Genomic DNA, 18,563 nt, shown 5'->3' with positions numbered 1-18,563 from the left:
AGTCTAAGGGCCTCTCAGGTCCCTTCCAGCCAGCTCTAGACCAACAAAATGATACAATATAGATTTTCAGAAAAAAACCATGTCTTCCCACTAACTCCATATTGCTAGAACATGGCAGAGTGAAGGAATTATTGAAGAAGACTAAAATTATAAGTCATGTATCGTTGGCTTCTTAGAGGTAAGTGGGCACATAAACAAAATCTAATGGTTTAGTTGATTGGAGAGAAGACTTTGGGAAGTCAAACGAAGCCCTGTATTATGGTCTGGCTGAAGGTTTCATTGGGTTCCTATTGATACTCTGAATATGTTACAATCTTAGACAGTGATGCTAAGGAGGGTAAAGGTCACTGAGTTGCAAAAGACAGATGGTTGTGTCCAAATTCCTCCTAATGAAGCAGAATTCATCAATTCCCTCCTGCTGTCATCCTGTTCTGAAGTACAATCCATCACCAGAGTGATAGATGCCTTTGAACTTGGGAACCTGGTTATTGAGCTAGCAACTCGAATTGAATACCACTGTCCTTACTCCCTGTAAAGCTTTCCTTCTGGGCTGAAATGGTGATGGCTTGGAAAATGGATGTCATGGCACACATTAGTGTAGAACACGGACGACTGGAATTCTCAAGACCCTTGGTGACCTCAAACACAGAGCTGAGACAACCCAGGGCATGGTCACCTGGGCCATCAGCATTCTCTGGGTCTTAACTCCAGCTGTTGTCTGAAACTAGAAATTCCCCTGGGTCCCTTTGGAGTTTTCAAGCACTTTAGCAGAGAAGAGGAGAGTCAAGGCAGAGACAGTGAGAAACAAGCTTCTTTCTGCAAGTCATAGCAAGACAGCAGAACAGTTAAGATGGGGCTTTAAGGCTGAACTACAGTTCAGAACTGTATAACCTATCTTATAAATCCAGGAAGCCTTGCCACAGATTCAATATGTAGTCTATAGCCTTACGTATTGGCAATATTCCTGAAAATGTCCCAAAGAAATTGAATTTTGGTCAGTTGAAATAGGAGAGAGTGGCTTTATCATCATTTCTGAGTAATTACTGATGGGCAAGTGGCATTTAACTTTAGCTCTAAGTTTCTCTAAAGCAGCAGCTAATTATCTATAAAACAAACATTTAAAATGTTCCTCTGGAATGGACCAATTAAAGAAATCTTGCTATTAAAGGAAGAATTGTTTCACAATCCAAATAATGACTGGTAATTTATCAGTTACATATATTTGGATTTTTATACATTGTTTCTTATATGAATTCAGGTGGCACTTTTATTCACTATCCTTTCTTTGTAGAGATAGCAAATCCCAGAGAGGAAACTGGGGAGGAATTTTTCTGGAAGCTCCATGAGGGTAGGGATCATATTATCATTATCTTTGTATTTCCCTTTAATTCCCAGCACAGGAAATAACAATAAACTTTTGTCGAATGAATGAATGAACAAATGGAGAAGCACAGGAAAGGGTAACCATAAGGACATCAGAAACAGGCCTATCTAGGTAGTAAGTAGGTGGAATCAGTGGTTTTAATAATTGAATTTCAGTCACAGAGCCACTGTAGTGATGGAGATACCTTGAACAGGATTCACCTGTGGTCCCTGAATGTTTTGTCCTAGTAGCAGAACACATAACTGCATATTTGCTGAACAGTGAACAACTAGTCCCTCTGGTGAACCCATCACAATAGTCTCATGAAAGGAAAATTAAATAAAAATATTCCAGATGTCACATCCTTGATGGGAAAATTTCTGTTCCTCCCTCAAATTTCCTTGTTTTTTATAATGCTTTGACATCACCTAAAGAAAATACCTTGTAAAGGTAGTACCAAAGACAAGTTATAGTTGCTGGTTGCTGGTGAATTTGGTAAGATGTATAAATACCCTCTAGGCCTATTGTAATTTTAATGGTCTGTATTCATGTGCCAATGTTTCCTTCCTTTTAGGAATTGAAATCCACAGAGAAAATCTTATTGACCTAACAATTACGCATTAAAGAGAAGGCTGAAAGCTAAAGGACAAAGGTCTTTCAAATTAAGAAGCAGCTTCTCCTTTGGCTATTTTCCATCCATCACATCTCCATCTGTGACGCTATGCCAGGGTAGCAAGGAGTCATGATCTACTGGTTTAGAACACTAGACCTAAAGTCTGAAAGAAATAGATCTAAATCCTACTTTAGTTATTTCTTAGCTAGTTCCTTTTGACAAGTCGCTTCTCATCTCTAAGCCTCAGTTTCCTCTGTAAAACCACCTTAAGTCAATGTGAAATCATAGTGAGAAAGTTAAGCTCAGAGTTTGGAAGGGCTGAAATCTTGTCCTCCTTCTAGCAAATATAGGTTGTTTGATCCTGGACAAATTCCAGTGCCTCAGAGCAACTCTCTAAGACATTACTTCATGATGTAGACCTGTGCTGGTCTGCCTTCTAGAATTAATATCCTTGTCAGGAATTTCCCTAATACTGATAAAATCATGGGTCTAGACCCCTCCAAAATTAAATTAATAAAATGCTGCCTATTCCACATAGTTGTTGTAAGCATGAAAAAAATAATATGTAATATGTAAAGTACTTCATAAGTGTTGGAAATGTTTATAGTTCAAAGATGTAATTAACAATTTTGTGACAGGAAACAAGTGGGAAATGTTGGAGACCACAATAGTGATAGGTCAAGATACAATGGAAAAACTAACCAGGGATGTGACCAATGGGAAAAGAAATTATACTACTCGGTAACTTCATTTTTTAATTAACTGTTTTTTACTATATTTTGCTTCTGTAATGCTAAAGGGCCTCAATGTGAGAGTCCTTTAAATTTTGACATTCTGGGATTATGCTCAAGGATCTCTTTCACTGTTAAAGTTCAATTATAGTTCACCTTGAGAATGAAAAACAGACAACTTTGACATTAAGGAGTGCCATAAAAGCGATGGTTCTTTCTTGTTTGCTTTTGTATTATTGCTCTTTTATTGTATGTGTCCTCTTATAGTTCATTTAATTTTTCCTTTTTATGGTTAGATGCTAAATCATTTGAAGATTATAAATTTAATATCGATATTGGTTTGTCATCTATGGTTCCTTTGAGCATAATGTAGTTCCCTTGTTGATTCCTTTTCATGTTGTAAATCTTTGTTTCTGATTTGTCTGTTACTCATTGTAACTCCTGCTTTTTTGGATTCACCTGATGTATAGAACATTTTTTGTGTTTGTTTTTTTTTTTTTTTTTTTTTTTTGTAAGCAACAGATTGTTTTCTCACCAATTAGGCCATTATGTCACTCTTTTTATTTTATTGTTTTTCTTAATACATTCATATTTAAAGTTATGAGTTAAATTTATATTTTCCATCACTTTCTCTAATATTGATTTTTTTGCCAAATTAGGATTTTTCCATCTTTCTCTATAAATGCAGTATTAAGTCTCTCTATTTTAGCTTAATCTATCTTAGGCAATATTGTTCCTACTACTTCTCATCTCCTCAACCTCTATTCTCTCACTCCCAGTATTTTTTACCTTTTCCTTTAGTTTTGGAGTTTTGCTTATTTTTAGTTCTTTTCTCTTTCTTTTTTTAATCTAGTTTTTAAATTATTCACCTTTTTTGCCCCTGTCAACTAAATAGTCAAATACTCCCCTTTCTTCCCTTTCAATTTGTTTTGTCATTTTAAAATATATTTTACTTTCTGTGCTTTTTAAAAAAACAGAATTTCTTTCCCTTAATTTCTTCTTTATTTATCTTCCATTTCCACTGTTCTAACTTTCAATCTTTGACTTTTTATTGTTTTATAATTATGTAATCCTTCTTTACTCTAAATTCTCATGAAATTAAGGATTCTAAAGTATCTATTTTGAGTTCTTTCTTGTAAACAGTTTCTAAATTATTGACTTGTGTGTGTATGTGTGTGTGTGTGTGTGTGTGTGTGTGTGTGTGTGTGTGTGTGTGTNTATTGACGTGTGTGTGTGTGTGTGTGTGTGTGTGTGTGTGTGTGTGTGTGTGTGTGTGTATTACCTACTGACCCTCTTTTTCTATTGTGTCTTACTCATGAGATCTTCTCCCTGGGTCCATACTATCCTCTTTCCTTGATGTCAGTTAAATCCAGGATCTCTGATTTCCCTTCTCTAGAGGTAGGATAAGTGTCTCTCTAAGGACCAGATCCCTGTAGATTATATTTATTGGAAGGTCTGCATTTCCTTTTGTAGAATATCTCTCTCCCCTCAAGGGAGTATTTTTTTTTTTTAGACAAAACTCTTTATTTTACACATTCCTTCAACAGTCTTTCCAAATCATGCCTAGCAGCCTAGGGTCTCCATCTGGCCCATCCAACCAGCAGTCCATGTTCTGACTCCAGCAGGGTGAGCATGATGGTGGAAGCAATAGAAGAAGCTGTGGATTCAAGTTTCCTATTCTGCTAAACATTTTTTATTTTTAGGTCATGAATTCTGCTTTCACAATTCTTATTTCTTTTTTACGCCATTAGGGAAAATCCTGCTATGGTTCCATGCTCTCTTGGGAACCCATAGAGTCCTCTACTTGAAGGATATTTGTCTAGGAATATTTATTCATAGAGGTCTAGACTCACATCACTGATGTGGAGGCCACATTTCCCTTTATTAGTATAATCTTTCCTGTTGGTTTATCTGTTTATATTCAATGTCTTTAACTGAGTTTTCTTCCTCTTGAGATTTTTGATGATTTTAGTCTTTTTGTTCACTTTCCCCTATTGCTTCCTTTCTAACTCTTTTCTCCTTTGATGGCAGCCTTTTTGCTAGGGATAGACTTCAAAACCATTTCAGACTCCTCCAATGCCAAGTAAGTCACATTTTACTAGTTTCAAAAAAAGTCCTAAGTGACTTTTGGGGTAACAGAACTGAGTCCAGCTGGGTACTTAGCTCTTTTCCTCAGTCTTGGTAGGGATTTGCATAGTTATATACATGTTCTTCCCAGGTCCCCACTTTCCTTTAGTTGTCTGCTTGAGCTGTGTTGTTTCAAAAAGTACTAGCATATTACTTTGGCAGGACAGGTTTCTGTTTTGGGGCGTCTTTTGTGACCCTGAGAGTATTTAGGGAAGGTTATGCTAAAATTTTTTTGCAAGCACATGAGTCAATTCATATAGCCCTCCCCAAGTATGGTGGGTAGTAGAGGAGACTGGACATTAGGAGTCAGAGATCAGATTTTTCTGTGGTTAATTCATCAGACCATTAATTCAGTATTTTTGCTATTCTAGACCACTGATGCAGCTGAATTGCTTCATTTCTTGCCCTTCCTCCTTATCTCATATAGCTTAGATGCCTTCTGCCACTGTCTCCTTCACCCCCATCTTATACAAAGAAGACCTCTTTCCTTATCAAGGCAAAATGTATTTTTTAACTTTTTTTTTTATTTTTTAGAAAAATTTGCCTTGCTTACAAGATTCATGTTCTTACTTTCCCCTTCACCCCCCCCCAAGTCCTATCCCCCATAGCCAACACACATTTCCACTCGTTTTAACATGTGTCATCTATCAAGACCTATTTCCATATTATTGATAGTTGCATCCATGTGGTCTTTTTGAGTCTACATCCCCAGTCATGTCTGCATCAACCCATATGTTCAAGCGGTTGTTTTTCTTTTGTGTTTCCACTCCTGCAGTTCTTCCTCTGAATCTGGGTAGTGTTCTTTTCCATAATTCCCTCAGAATTGTCCCGGGTCATTGAATTGCTGCTAGTACAGAAGTCCATTACATTTGATTTTACCACAGTGTCTCAGTCTGTGTACAATGTTCGCCTGGTTCTGCTCCTTTCACTCTGCATCAATTCCTGGAGGTCTTTCCAGTTTACATGGAATTCCTCCAGTTTATTATTCCTTTGGGTGCAATAGCATTCCATCACCAGCATATACCACAATTTGTTCAGCCATTCCCTGATCAAAGGGCATCCCTTCATTTTCCAGTTTTTTGCTATCACAAAAAACGTGGCTATAAATATTTTTGTACAAGTCATTTTATCTATGATCTCTTTGGGGTACAAACCCAGCAATGGTATGGCTAGATCAAAGGGTAGACATTCTTTTAGTGCTCTTTGGGCATAATTCCAATGATTCCAATTATATTCCAATTGCCCAAATAATTCCAAGGCAAAATATTCTACTTGTACAAATCACTCTATTTCATTCCTTCTGCTCTAGCAGAGCTTCCCCATTAATTCACTTATATTTAAGTGAATTTCCCCAGATTGTTCCCCCAATACCCCCATTATTTCACTTATATTTAGTCTCTCCTTGTCTACTGACTGCTTCCCTGTTTTCTATAAGCATATAAGTCTCCTTAATGCTCAAAAACCCTCACTTGATCCATCCAACCATCTATCATAAAAGGGAATTCTTGGTTCTCTTTGAGTTCACACTTGTGAAAAGGGAATCCTTTGTTCTCTTTGCTTAGCTAACACTTTTGTTGGCAATAACATTGAATCAACACAAGCTTGAACTAGATGGGAAAAGCTTGAAAACCACTTAGTGAATTCACACCTTACCTAGTATTAGGTGCTAACTCAAACAGTCAAAAATTTGTTCACACCCTCAGAAAGTGTGAACCCTCTTAATGAGTATTCATCCCTCTAAAAGGTGCAAACTAGTTCCCACAAACACTGCCCCCTGGGCAGTACTAGACAATTTGGAAGCTGTGATTGACCCTCATGAAAAGAGGCAGGGACAGGAAACCACCATAAAAGCCATGAAGGCAGTCTGGTAAAGGAGGCCTGGTGAAAGATTGTGGAAGAGAGTCACTCTAAGAAGGAGAGAGTGAACTCCAAGAAGAGAGTCACTTCAAGAAGGAGAGAATGAACTCCAAGGAGAGAGTTAACTCCAAGAAGAGAGTCACTCCAAGAAGGAAGTCAGCTTCAAGAAGAAAGTCAGTTCCAAGAAGAAAATAAGCCTCAGGAGTCACCTTCAGCTCCAGTCATTGTCTTGGGTGAGTGGAAAGCTGGTTTTCCCTTCCTGTCTTCTGGAGATAGTTTAATTCTGATTAAGGAGCATTAAGGAGACAAGGGTATGCTTATAGAAAACAGGGAAACAGTCAGTAGGTTAACAAGTCCTGGCTGAGTCAGGCATGGGAACAATATTTAGTTAGATAGGTTAATGTCTTTTCTACCCTTTTGTACTTTCACTCTTTCTATCTTTTATAAATAAAAGATTTATAATTTTCATATATTTAGCCAAACCATTAATTTTAACATTTACACCATTCGTGCTAACTGCTGACCCATATCTCTCCTGTCTTTTGTGGATAATTTCTTTAAGAAGACCATATACAATAGGTACTCCCACTTGTTCCCCTTTCTCTTCTTAACTCTCTACAATCTGGCTTTTCAGCTTATCATTCAACTAAAACTACTCTCTCCAATGATTTCTTTTTTTTTTTTATTTCTTTTTTCTTTTTTTTATTTTAAACCCTTAACTTCTGTGCATTGACCCATAGGTGGAAGAGTGGTAAGGGTAGGTAATGGGGATCAAGTGACTTGCCCAGGGTCACACAGCTGGGAAGTGTCTGAGGCCGGATTTGAACCTAGGGCCTCCCGCCTCTAGGCCTGGCTCTCAATCCACTGAGCTACCCAGCTGCCCCTCCAATGATTTCTTAATTACCAAGTCTGTCTATATCTTTCATGGTCTCTCTGCTACCTTTGCCAATATTGATCACTCTTCTCCTTGATATTGTCTTTTTTCTAGGCTTTCCTGGCACCACTCTTTCCTAGTTCTCCTCCTACTTATCTGACTTCTCTTTCTCAATCTCTTTTGCTTGATCTTCATCCAAGTCACTCTCACTAGTCTTGGATGTCTCACAGGACTATATCCTAGACCCCTTATATATATATATATATATATATATATATATATATATAGTTTAACCTGGTGACCTTGACAACTCCCTTGTATTCATTTTTCATGTCTAGGCTGATAATTCTTAATTTTATTTATCCAGACCTAACTTCTCTGCTGACATTTTCTCTGTTTCACATCTCTAAATGCCCTTTTGATATTGTGAACTAGATGTCCCATAAATATCTTAAACTCAACATGCTCCAAATTAAATTCATTATCTTTCCCTCAAAAACTATCTTTATTCCTTCTAAATTTCCATATTACTGTCAAGGGTGCAACTATTCTCCTAGTACTCCAGACTTGCTGCCTAACTATCATCCTTGATTTCTCACTCTTTATCATCTTTCATCTAATCTTTTACCAAAACCTATAGATTTTAGCTTTGCATCTTCTCTCAAATATACCTGCTCCTCTCCTCAGACAATGTCATCACCTCGGTGCAGGTCTTCATTTCATACCTGCATGATTACATTGTTTACTTGTGAGTCTTTCTGCCACAAGTTTCTAACCCATTCCAATTTCACAATTCCCCATTGCATTCAGCCACTGAAGTGATTTTCTTAAAGCACAAGTCTACCCCCTCCCCTTTCTCAATGGATTCCAGTGCCTCCTTATTACCTCAAAGATCAGATATAAAGTTCTCTGGCATTCAAAGCCCTTCATAATCTAGGCTCCCCTCTCAATTTTTCCAGTTGTCTTATAGCTTTCCCTGCCATATGTTCTACAATCCAGTAATGCTGATTTCTTTGCATTTTATCAAATAAAACACTATCTCTCAGCTCTTGGAATGTTTTTCTGACTATCCCTAGAATGCACTCCCACTTCATCTCCAGCTCCTAGATTCCCTGACATTCTTCAAGTCCTAAATAAAATCTCACCTACAGAAATTCATTCCCAAATCCTCTTAATTCTCATACCTTTCCTTTATTTAATATTCCCTGTTTATCCTATATATACCGAGTTTGTACATATTGTTTGCATGTTACCCTGCCCACCCTCCAACATAATTTCTATTTTGGAGAGATTTGAGAGGTTTTGAGGATCTGAGAAAATATATAGTCCTCTATCTTGTCACTTCATCTCAAAGTCCAAGAACCAATTCTGCATTAAAGAAACTGTCTGCTTCAATGGCCCAGTTGTGAATTACAACAGAAGACCATTCTCATACATTCTACATCCCTCTACAGTCCATGAGAGTTTTTAGGCAAAAGGACAGCAGGGTAGCTCCCTCAATGGGGCCAAAAGTAATTATCATGTACCTATGTTCAGGATGGAAAAACATGTGGCTTAACTCACTGCTGGTGGCACTTACCACATAAATACATGGCTGTAGCCTCTTAATTAAATTGTGCTGAGGTGATCAATAGTCACTGCAGAAGGAAAATGCATCCATGCATGAAGAGTTAGCACATTTTACTTTCCATTAACAACCTGCTTGGCCTTCCATTGTTTTATGGTGGCCTCAGGTTGGCTTTTGTGCATGGTATATGGAAGTTTGGGGTCAAGAATGAACAGGTACATCTCCCATGCATAAAGTCAGCTTTGCCTGGCCCCTTCCTCAAACAAAAGAAGGACTTGATTTCCTGTGAAATGGATTTAGGATCAACCTAGATCTTTTCCTCTTTCTGTTTCCCCTTACTCTCCTCCTACCTCTTTTCTATCTCTTCCCCTCATCTTATGTAAATCTACTCTATCCTTCAAGATTTAGCTTGTGCTATATTCAATCTTTCCTTAAGCATCCAGAATCTTAAAAACAGGGTCAACAGCTTCATTATATTTTGCATCACATCATTCTCTTATTTGCATCATGGATTTGTGTCCTAGTTGTTTTCTGCCCTCAAGGAGAGATTGTAGACTAATTGGAAAGGCATTTCTCTTGTTTCTTGGCATCTTGTAGTCGTTCCAGAACAACATATAGAGATATAGTACAAATTTCAGTATCCATTCTTCTAACCTTATATTCTGGTGTAGGCAGGTGGACACTGGAAGGGAATTGAGGGTAACTATTTTCCCTTCTACATTTAGAATTGCATTCTTTAAATAAATTCTTGGTATTGACTACCTTAAATGTTTTGAGGCAATGGCTACGAGGCAAGGTTGATCAATCAGTCAATAAACATTTATTAAATATTTTCCATTTGTCAATATCTATACTAAGAATTTTTCCACTGATGCTTTAAAAAGCTGTCCATCAAAAAGCCACTAAACTGTATTTATATATTTTACCCAGCAATACCATTACCAGGAATATATCCCAAAGAAATCAAAGACAGAAAGGCTCCATCTGTATAAAAATGTTTATAGTAGTACTTTTCATTGTAGCAAAGAACTGGAAACAAAGGCTGGTGCCCTCCATTTCAGAAATAGATGAACAAACTGTGTTGTATAAATGCACTAGAAAATTATTGTTTCCTGAAAGTGACATATGAAAAACTCAGAAAAACTTGGGAAAACTTATCTAAACTGATGTACTATAAAATGAGCACAACCAGAACAAAATTTATATGACAACTACAGTGATGTAAATGAAAAGAACTTTGAAAGACTTCTGAGCTCTGATCAATAAAATAAGAAAAAAAAATCATGATCCCAGATGATTAATGATGAAGCATGCTATTTGGTTCTTGGCAGAGTTGGAGTGGAATAGAAATATAGAATGAGGTCTTCGTTTTTGGATATGACCAATGAAATGATTTGCTTTGCTTGACTATAGCTATTTGTTATGGGGAAAGGTGGTTATATGGGAGAGGGTGGTAGTGAGTCGTTGTATATGTGCAAAAAGGAATAAAAGAACCTCAATAAAATCTCTTAAATAAACAAAAGAAAACAAAAATTTTCAAAAGAAGGCAAATGGAACAATTTTATTCTATGTTGTTAAATTCAATTTACACTTTAAAACTATACACATAATAGAAATTTATGGTTTCGCATAAAGAGGCAAGGGCTAGATAATTGGGATCAAGTGACTTGCCCCAAGTCATAGAGCTAGGTAATGTCTAAGACTAGATTTGAATCCAGATCCTCCTGACTTCAGGTTTGATGTTCTATCCACTGTGCTATCTAGTTGCTCTCATGATAAAATTATTTTTTAAAAGACCTAAAAAGACCATTTATACTTCTTGCCTCTACTTCCTCTCAGAGACTTCTTAGCTTTTTTGCAATCTGGCTTCTAAAACTCTTATTTAATTGAATTATTCCTTCCAAAATTACCAATAATCTCTTAATTTCTGAACCTAATGGTCTTTTCTCAGTCCTCATGTTTCTTGATTTCTTCATAGTATAGGAACCTCACTAAAATACTCTTTTCTCCCTGTACTTCCCTGATACTTATGTCTTTACTTTCTCTTCCTACTCATCTGACATTTGTTTTCTGTCTCCTAAATGGACCTATTTCCTACTATTTCATTGTAGGTATACATAGATGTGCTGCCCAGGGCCTTTTATCTTCTCTTTCTATATCCTCTTTCTTGGAGAACTCAGCAACCTCCATAGGTTCAAGTATTATCTCTTTGCAGATGACTCTCTAATCTATTTATCCAGTCTCAGTCTTTCCTGATCTCTAGTCCCACATCATCAGCTGCCCACTGGATATGTTCCACAGACATCTCAAACTCAACAAGTCCAAAGAAGAACTCATTATCATTTCCCCAAACATTTTCTGTTTTTGAACTTCTCTATTTCTTTTGATGCCACCATCATTCTTCAGGCCATCAAGATTCATAACTTTGAACTCATCCTTAATTCTTCACTCTCCCTTATACAACATCTCTTATCAGTTTCCAAATGTCAAAAGAATATAAGCTCCTGAAAGTCAAGGACTATTTTATTTTTGTCTTTGTGCCAATCATGGTGCTTGAGAAATAGTAGGTGCTTAATAATTTCTTGCTGATTAGTTGATTTAATCACTCTCTCACATCTTCTTCCCTTTCTCTAATCATAGGACCACCAGCTTGTTCAGACCTTCATCACCCTTTACTTAGGCTATTGCAATTGCTTCCTAATTGTTCTCCTTGACTTAAGTCTCTTTCCTCTCTAATCCATCCTCCATCTACCTGTCAAAGTGACATTCCTACAGCAAAGCTCTAACCATGTCATTTCTCTTTTCAATTATCTCTAGAGGCTGCCAGGTGCCTGTCTCTAGGATCAGATACAGAAACCTCTGTTTGACACTTAATGTCCTTCACCATCCAACTCTAATTTACTTTTCTAACTATAGCATGTACAGTGGCCAAACCCTCATACACTACCCCAGCAGGCAGGTTAAATATGTTAAGTGTAACCAAAGGCCCGAGGGTTAGTTAAGGGGTGTTTAGTGCAGGCATGCAGACTTTACCTGGTGGAAGGGACAGATGAAAACAATTTATCCAAACATTCATGAAGGTAGTGGAAGTGGACATTGTGGAGTATTTGGAGCTTGATTAGACACAAAAGAAGCCAAGGTCATCCGCTGCATGCCAGGACAACACTAGTCATCTTGACTTTTATCTTGCCCCATTGGACTTAGATAATTTTAGAAGAGAGAGTGAGGCTTTGTGCAACTCTGCCTCGCTTAAATTCAATTTATGAACAAGTCAAAAGACATCACCCAGTGGTATAATTTTGCTCCTCTTAAAGCATGAAGGATAATCACCATCATGATCATCACCGATCTAGGGTTATTACACATTAGTCCCCTTCATAATATTTTATATTATAGCCCATATTGGTCTTCTTGCTATAAGGAGTTAAATTTAGGGGCTTGACTAAAATATGAGAATTCTAAAGTAATATTGTGGTCACTAGTTAAAAAATATTATAGCTCATGTCGATTGACTTTTAGTAGCTTTTGTTTACAAAGTGGTGGAAAAAGTGAAAGTAGAGAAATGTAAGAGGAGAGTAGGGAAAATGTCTAGCCTATCACACTAAATGTTGCTCCTATGTCTGGCTCAGCCCAAGCAGGGCTCATTAATCCTCAGCCAGAGGACCTGGTGGTGTCTTATGCAAAAGCTCCACCAATGCAGCCTCCTCCAGGAGAAGAAGGCCTTTCTGTAACTAATTTCTTCAGAATCCAGGGAGGGAAGGCCAGCTATTCATTCACCCAAAACAAATTCCAAAAGAGAAGATCCAAAGCCACCTCCAAGAAGCAATCTAAAAGCCAAAGTCCCAAGTTGAAACTGAGGTCCAAGTTCAAAGCCACCTCCAAGAGGTAAGTCACCAGCCAAAGCTCCAAGCTAAATATTCAAGCTGAAGACTCAAGCTAAAGACCCCTTGGACAGGAAGTTCAGGACTTTTTACAGTCATTTTTCCACATCACTTCCTGTTCCTCCACTTTACGGAAACCAATTACAGTCTTTAAATTTGCCTAGCACAGCCAAGGGACAAGGCAACTGCCTCTGGGGTTGTCACCCACTTTTAGTAAATGACTTGGGAACTCTCTTACTTAGTGTTAAGTAGAGGTGCTTAAGCTTTTGGTTGATCAATTTAAAAATTGTTGATTGATAGACAAAGAAAGTTTGATTCACTCTTCACATTGCCTTTCCTCATATGGGGCATTCCATCCCCCTTTGTGTCTCCCATACCTGAAATGGATATTATTTCTGCTTCTTATAATTCCTAGCTTCCTTCACATTCAGCTCCTATCACCTCCATGAGGCCTTTCCTAATTGCTATAGCTTGTCTCCTTCCACCACAAAATTACATTCATATTCTGTATATAATTATATGTTCATATTATTTCCCCTGATAGAATATAAACTCTATATTCTCATTTTTGTAGTCCTCAGACCTTGTACCACAGATATGGCATGTACTTAAAAAATACTAAATCACGACCCCATTCAAGGGTGCATGAAAAGCCTGGAAATCAGACCTAAGACAAGAAGGATTTTTTTCTCCTCCTACCTCTTTCCCTTCTCTCTTGGCTGCCCTAAACTCTACCTTGAACATTTCTGCTAATGCTCCCTCTCCAATGTCCCTTCCTGGCTAGACACTATACCTCCCATCCCAATTCTCATCAAAGATATCTCTGTTCTAAACTCATAGTTCCCCTTCTCATCGGTAATGGGCCAATTCACCTCCAGGCTTCTTGTCTTATAGAGCAGGCACCTTAATGCATACTAAGGATTTCTGAACTTTGTCATCTACTCCTACAGCACAGCCTCAGGACCTCTGGGCCTTTCTATTTATCTGGCAGTAGAATGTTCTCAAGTAGAGTGTTAGTTCCTTCAGAGCACAAATTGTTGTTTTCTATTTATCTCCTCATTGCTTGACATGTAGTAGGCACAGAAATGCTTTTTAATTTAGTTTATTCATTACAGATTGACTGATGAACTAGTGCTTCACTGTAGTTCAGAACCTTTAGATGAGTAAGTCCCTGGTTTCACTAAGAAGCCATAACTACATTTTTTCCCGAGAAAGGGGAAAGGATTATGGGGAGGATCACAATCTTTATTAGCTGAGAAAGTCCAAATATTGTTATATTAATACTTGTGGGGGTTAGTGTGATGGGCTACTCATATGACTGCATGTTATCATTTGGGCAATATGCATTCATTATATACTTGGTGGGGTTGTTGTTTTTTGGGTTGTTTTTTTTCAATGTGGAAGGCTAGTCCAATATCTTGAATGGCCATAGAGTACGTGGATATAATAGCAAAAGCTTTGGAGTGTGAGACAGGTGAAACCTGGGATCAAGTCCAGCCTCTGGTTTAAATCATAGCTACAACTTGTGGGATCATGTGCAAGTTCTTTAAATTCTCTGAGCCTCAGTTTTGTCATAAACAAATTGGGCATAATAGTATCTCTTTCACAAGATTATCGTCAGAGTCAAATGAAATAATGTATTCACAAACATAAATAAAACACAAATATAAATAATGTACTTACAAATCTTAAAGTGTTTCATATAAATGTCATTTTTTAGTATGAATAACTAAATTAAATGAAAAAGCACTTGCTAAGTACTTAGCATGAGTCAAACATTGTAGTAAGGACTCATCTTAGAGTATAAAAGTGAAAGAGGCTCAGTCCTCAGTGCTTACATTCTGAATGAGAGAGACAACAAATATTGGGGTGTCATGGGCAAGAAGTGATATGGTAGACATAGAAAGTTATAAGGAATTGTGAATTGGAAACAAGGGATTACTTTCAAGTAATATTGACAGTACTGATCTTGTTATTGTTCTAAAGCTATGAAAAGTTGAGGGTTATGTAGGCAGCAAGCAGGAAGATGGGTAAGGTATAAAAAGAAGCATGACTGGGGCCAGCCACATCTAGAAACTTGTCAATCAAAATATCATGTACTTGGGATGGGAATTCTAGAGCTGAAAGGTCAAAGTCCCTCTAGGGACTTGTCTCTGGTCAGAGGGTGAAATGTCACGCAGTATGAAAGGTGAGAAGATGGCCAGTGCTCTCAACGAGGAGATCCGGTCTGCTCTAGGTCTGAACTCTCAACACGCTGTTCACAAATAGCAGCACTTGGAGTACCATATTATCTATAAGGACTCCCTCGTCTTTTTGGGCTACATGAAAGTGAAAGTATGAAACATCCAATCATTAAATATTTATTAAGTACCTATTATGTGCTAAGCATTGGGCTAAACACTCAGGGATACAAAAAGAGAGGCAAAAGGCAATCCTTGCCCTCCAGAACCTCACAGTTTAATGAATTGTGCTGCCTGATGGCCCAAAGTTTGGGCAACATTCTGAGTTTAGTCTGAATCAGATTAAAATATAATTCAGAAATATTTAGCAAAATAGATAAAAATATAGACCATAATGTCAATATATGGTTTTCTTAGTCAATATGTACCTTGTATAATTTATTGGCCTCATGGTTTCGAGTTTAATAGTTTAGTATATTCGCCATTGAGCTGGTAAAAGCCATGAGTAAACATGAGAGCACATATGTGAAACAGATTGATAAAGGAGAAAATAAAATCAAGTATGATACAATACAGATTATAAAGGGTTATTTGAGAACAGAGAAGGAGGAGATCATTGATGGTCCATTATTTTATTTCCTCTGGGATGGGTATACCTTTGCTATTCTTCTACTCAGACTTAGGAACAACTTCACAGAAGAGGTGGAAATTAAGATCATAGATGTGAAATTGTTATGAATGAATTTTAAAGTGCTTGTTATATACAAGTAATTATGCTAAGAAATGAGTATATGAAAAAGAAAAGCAAAGATAGTCCCTTCCCTCTAAGAGTTTATACTCTAATGAGGTGAGGAAACTCACAAAAGGGATGGAGCTTTTAGAGTTAGTCTGATTAGTCTACAGTGACACAGCTTATTGCAGAAATAATGGCAGAACTGATCAAGCTCATGATCAATAACTGGGGGAGGGCAGGAGTTGAAGGGGGCATCTGGGAGGAAGCAAGTCATCTGCAAGAGCTATGAGAAAATAATGTAAAGTTGAGAGTAAAGCATGGATGTGACTTTTTCTAACATAGCTATGGGGAAAGTAGAGGCTCTAAGGTGGAATTTTCTACCAGGATTGGTAGACAGTTGAGGTTTTGGAGACAATGACTGCAGGTCATCTAGTCCACTGGTGTCAAACTCAAAAAGGGGGGCACTAAACCATATATATGGATCCCTACTAGTGCATATTGATTCAGAAAATGACACATTAACATTATTTGGGTTTTATTATATTTTTGTTTATTTTGTTCAATATTTCCCTATTATATTTTAATCTGGTAGGAGTGCCATCTGAAAGTGTGGTGAGTCCCATAGTTCCCTCGGGCTTCATGTTTGATAACTTTGATCAAGTCCCATCTTCTCATTTTACAGATGAGGAACTGAGGTTGAGGCAGTGAGTCGATGTAGTGGACAGAGTGATGGGCTTAGAGTCAGGAAGACTCATCTTTCCAAGTTCAAATCTGACCTCAAATACTTATTAGCTGTGTGACCCTGGCAAGTCACTTAATCCTGTTTGCTTTAGTTTCTTCATCTATATAATGAACTGGAGAAGATAATGATAAATCACTCCAGTATCTTTGCCAAGAAAACCCCAAATGTGTCATGAAGATTTGAACATGATTGAAAAACAACACAACAAAAATGATATTCAGAGCAGATGTGCCTTCCTCAAGATGACACAACTAATAAGTGACAGCACTGAGGGATTTGAACCTGGGTCCTCTAACCTTAAATCCAGTGCCCTTTTTTACTGTACTTATTCAACTGAGCTTTGAAGGATGGAAAGATTTAGATCCATGAAAGTGAGGCATGGGAAGGGAGAACACTTCAGGCATGGGAAGAACAAAGGAACAAAGACTCAAAGGCAGCTATAAGTCTTGAGATTTTCAGAGGCCAGTGGGTAGATTGGCCTGGCTAGCTTAGAAGTTGCAAATTGAAGAGCAGAGGAACATAAGGATGAGAGTGAGCTAAAATTAAACTTAAATTTAAACTTAATTTTTGTCACCTGGAGATTCAAAGTATAAACGAAAAGACCATTCATGATTCAGGGAAGGATTTTTCACAAATGAAGCATCAAAAGCTAGTATTACTTAGTACTTTAACATTTTCAGAGTGTTTATACACATACATATATAAATATGCATATATTAACTCATTTGATACATAAAACACAGTGAGATAGATACACACAAGTGTGGCATCTCTCACTGCCATAGATGTCAAGGATCAGGGCTTTTAACATACTGTTAATGTTTAGTCATCCCAGTGTAACTGTCTTTTTGAATCTAAGAAAAGAAAGCTTATCACCATGCTTAATGGAAATTTTTTTCCCCTGTGATTTTATTGGTATTGGGAACTCAATGCAAATCTAGCACTTTCTCTACAACTAATGATACTCTTGATCTTTTTGAGGCACTGAGAATTTAAGTCTCTCGTCCACACAGACAAAAAAGCAAGAGACAAGGTTTGAAATTCATTTACCTAGACATAATTTATTAATGTTCAAAACAAAGGATTCTGAGATGTTTGAACTGGTTTGCAACAAAACCTCACTTTTTAATATTTTTTTTGGTCCAGGGTATGAAAGCAGTAGCGGAAAATGTGGAGAAAGAAATTAAAGTTATGTAAGAAAGATATGAAAAGTATAGAACAAAAGATGCAAAGCAAGAAGTATCAAGCCTTTTCCACAAAAGTAAGTGATGTGATTATAGAGTAGATAGCTGGAATTCACATTGTCTAATTGTCTCATTTTGCAAATGAGCAACTGAGGACCAGACTACACATTTAGTGTCAGAACCAAGAGATTTGAACCCTGTCCTATGACTCCATAGTTTCTACTGTATATCTTGAGATGAACTCAAAGGATGGGAAATATTTGGATAAATTCACATGGGCCAGTTGGGAGTGGCACAGAAAAATATAAAGTCAAGCCAGGAGTTGTTAAATTCTTCCATGCCTCCCTTTTTACTTATATATCCAAACTGGACTAAGTCCAAGTATAAATGTAGCAGTGAGCAGAGCACCAGGTTTTGAATCAGGAAGATCTGAGTCCAAATGTGGCTTCCAAAACTTACTAGCTATGTGACCCTGGGCAAGTCACTTAACCCTGTTTGCCTCAATTTTTTCAACTGTAAAATATTCTGGAGAAGGAAATGGCAAACCACTCCAGGATCTTTGCCAAGAAAACCCCCAAAAGAAGTCATAAAGAGTTGGGCACGACTGAAAAATGGCTAAATAACAATTAAGTGCATATATAATCCATTGGTGATTTAAGAAGGCATTTCCTTCCTATCACATCCAATGCTGGCTTTATCAAACCTGATTCC

The sequence above is a fragment of the Gracilinanus agilis genome, chromosome 2, assembly GCF_016433145.1.
Source record: "Gracilinanus agilis isolate LMUSP501 chromosome 2, AgileGrace, whole genome shotgun sequence".
NCBI classification, from domain to species: Eukaryota; Metazoa; Chordata; class Mammalia; order Didelphimorphia; family Didelphidae; genus Gracilinanus; species Gracilinanus agilis.
The sequence above is the reverse complement of the archived record's forward strand: the minus strand, read 5'-3'. Positions refer to the sequence as shown.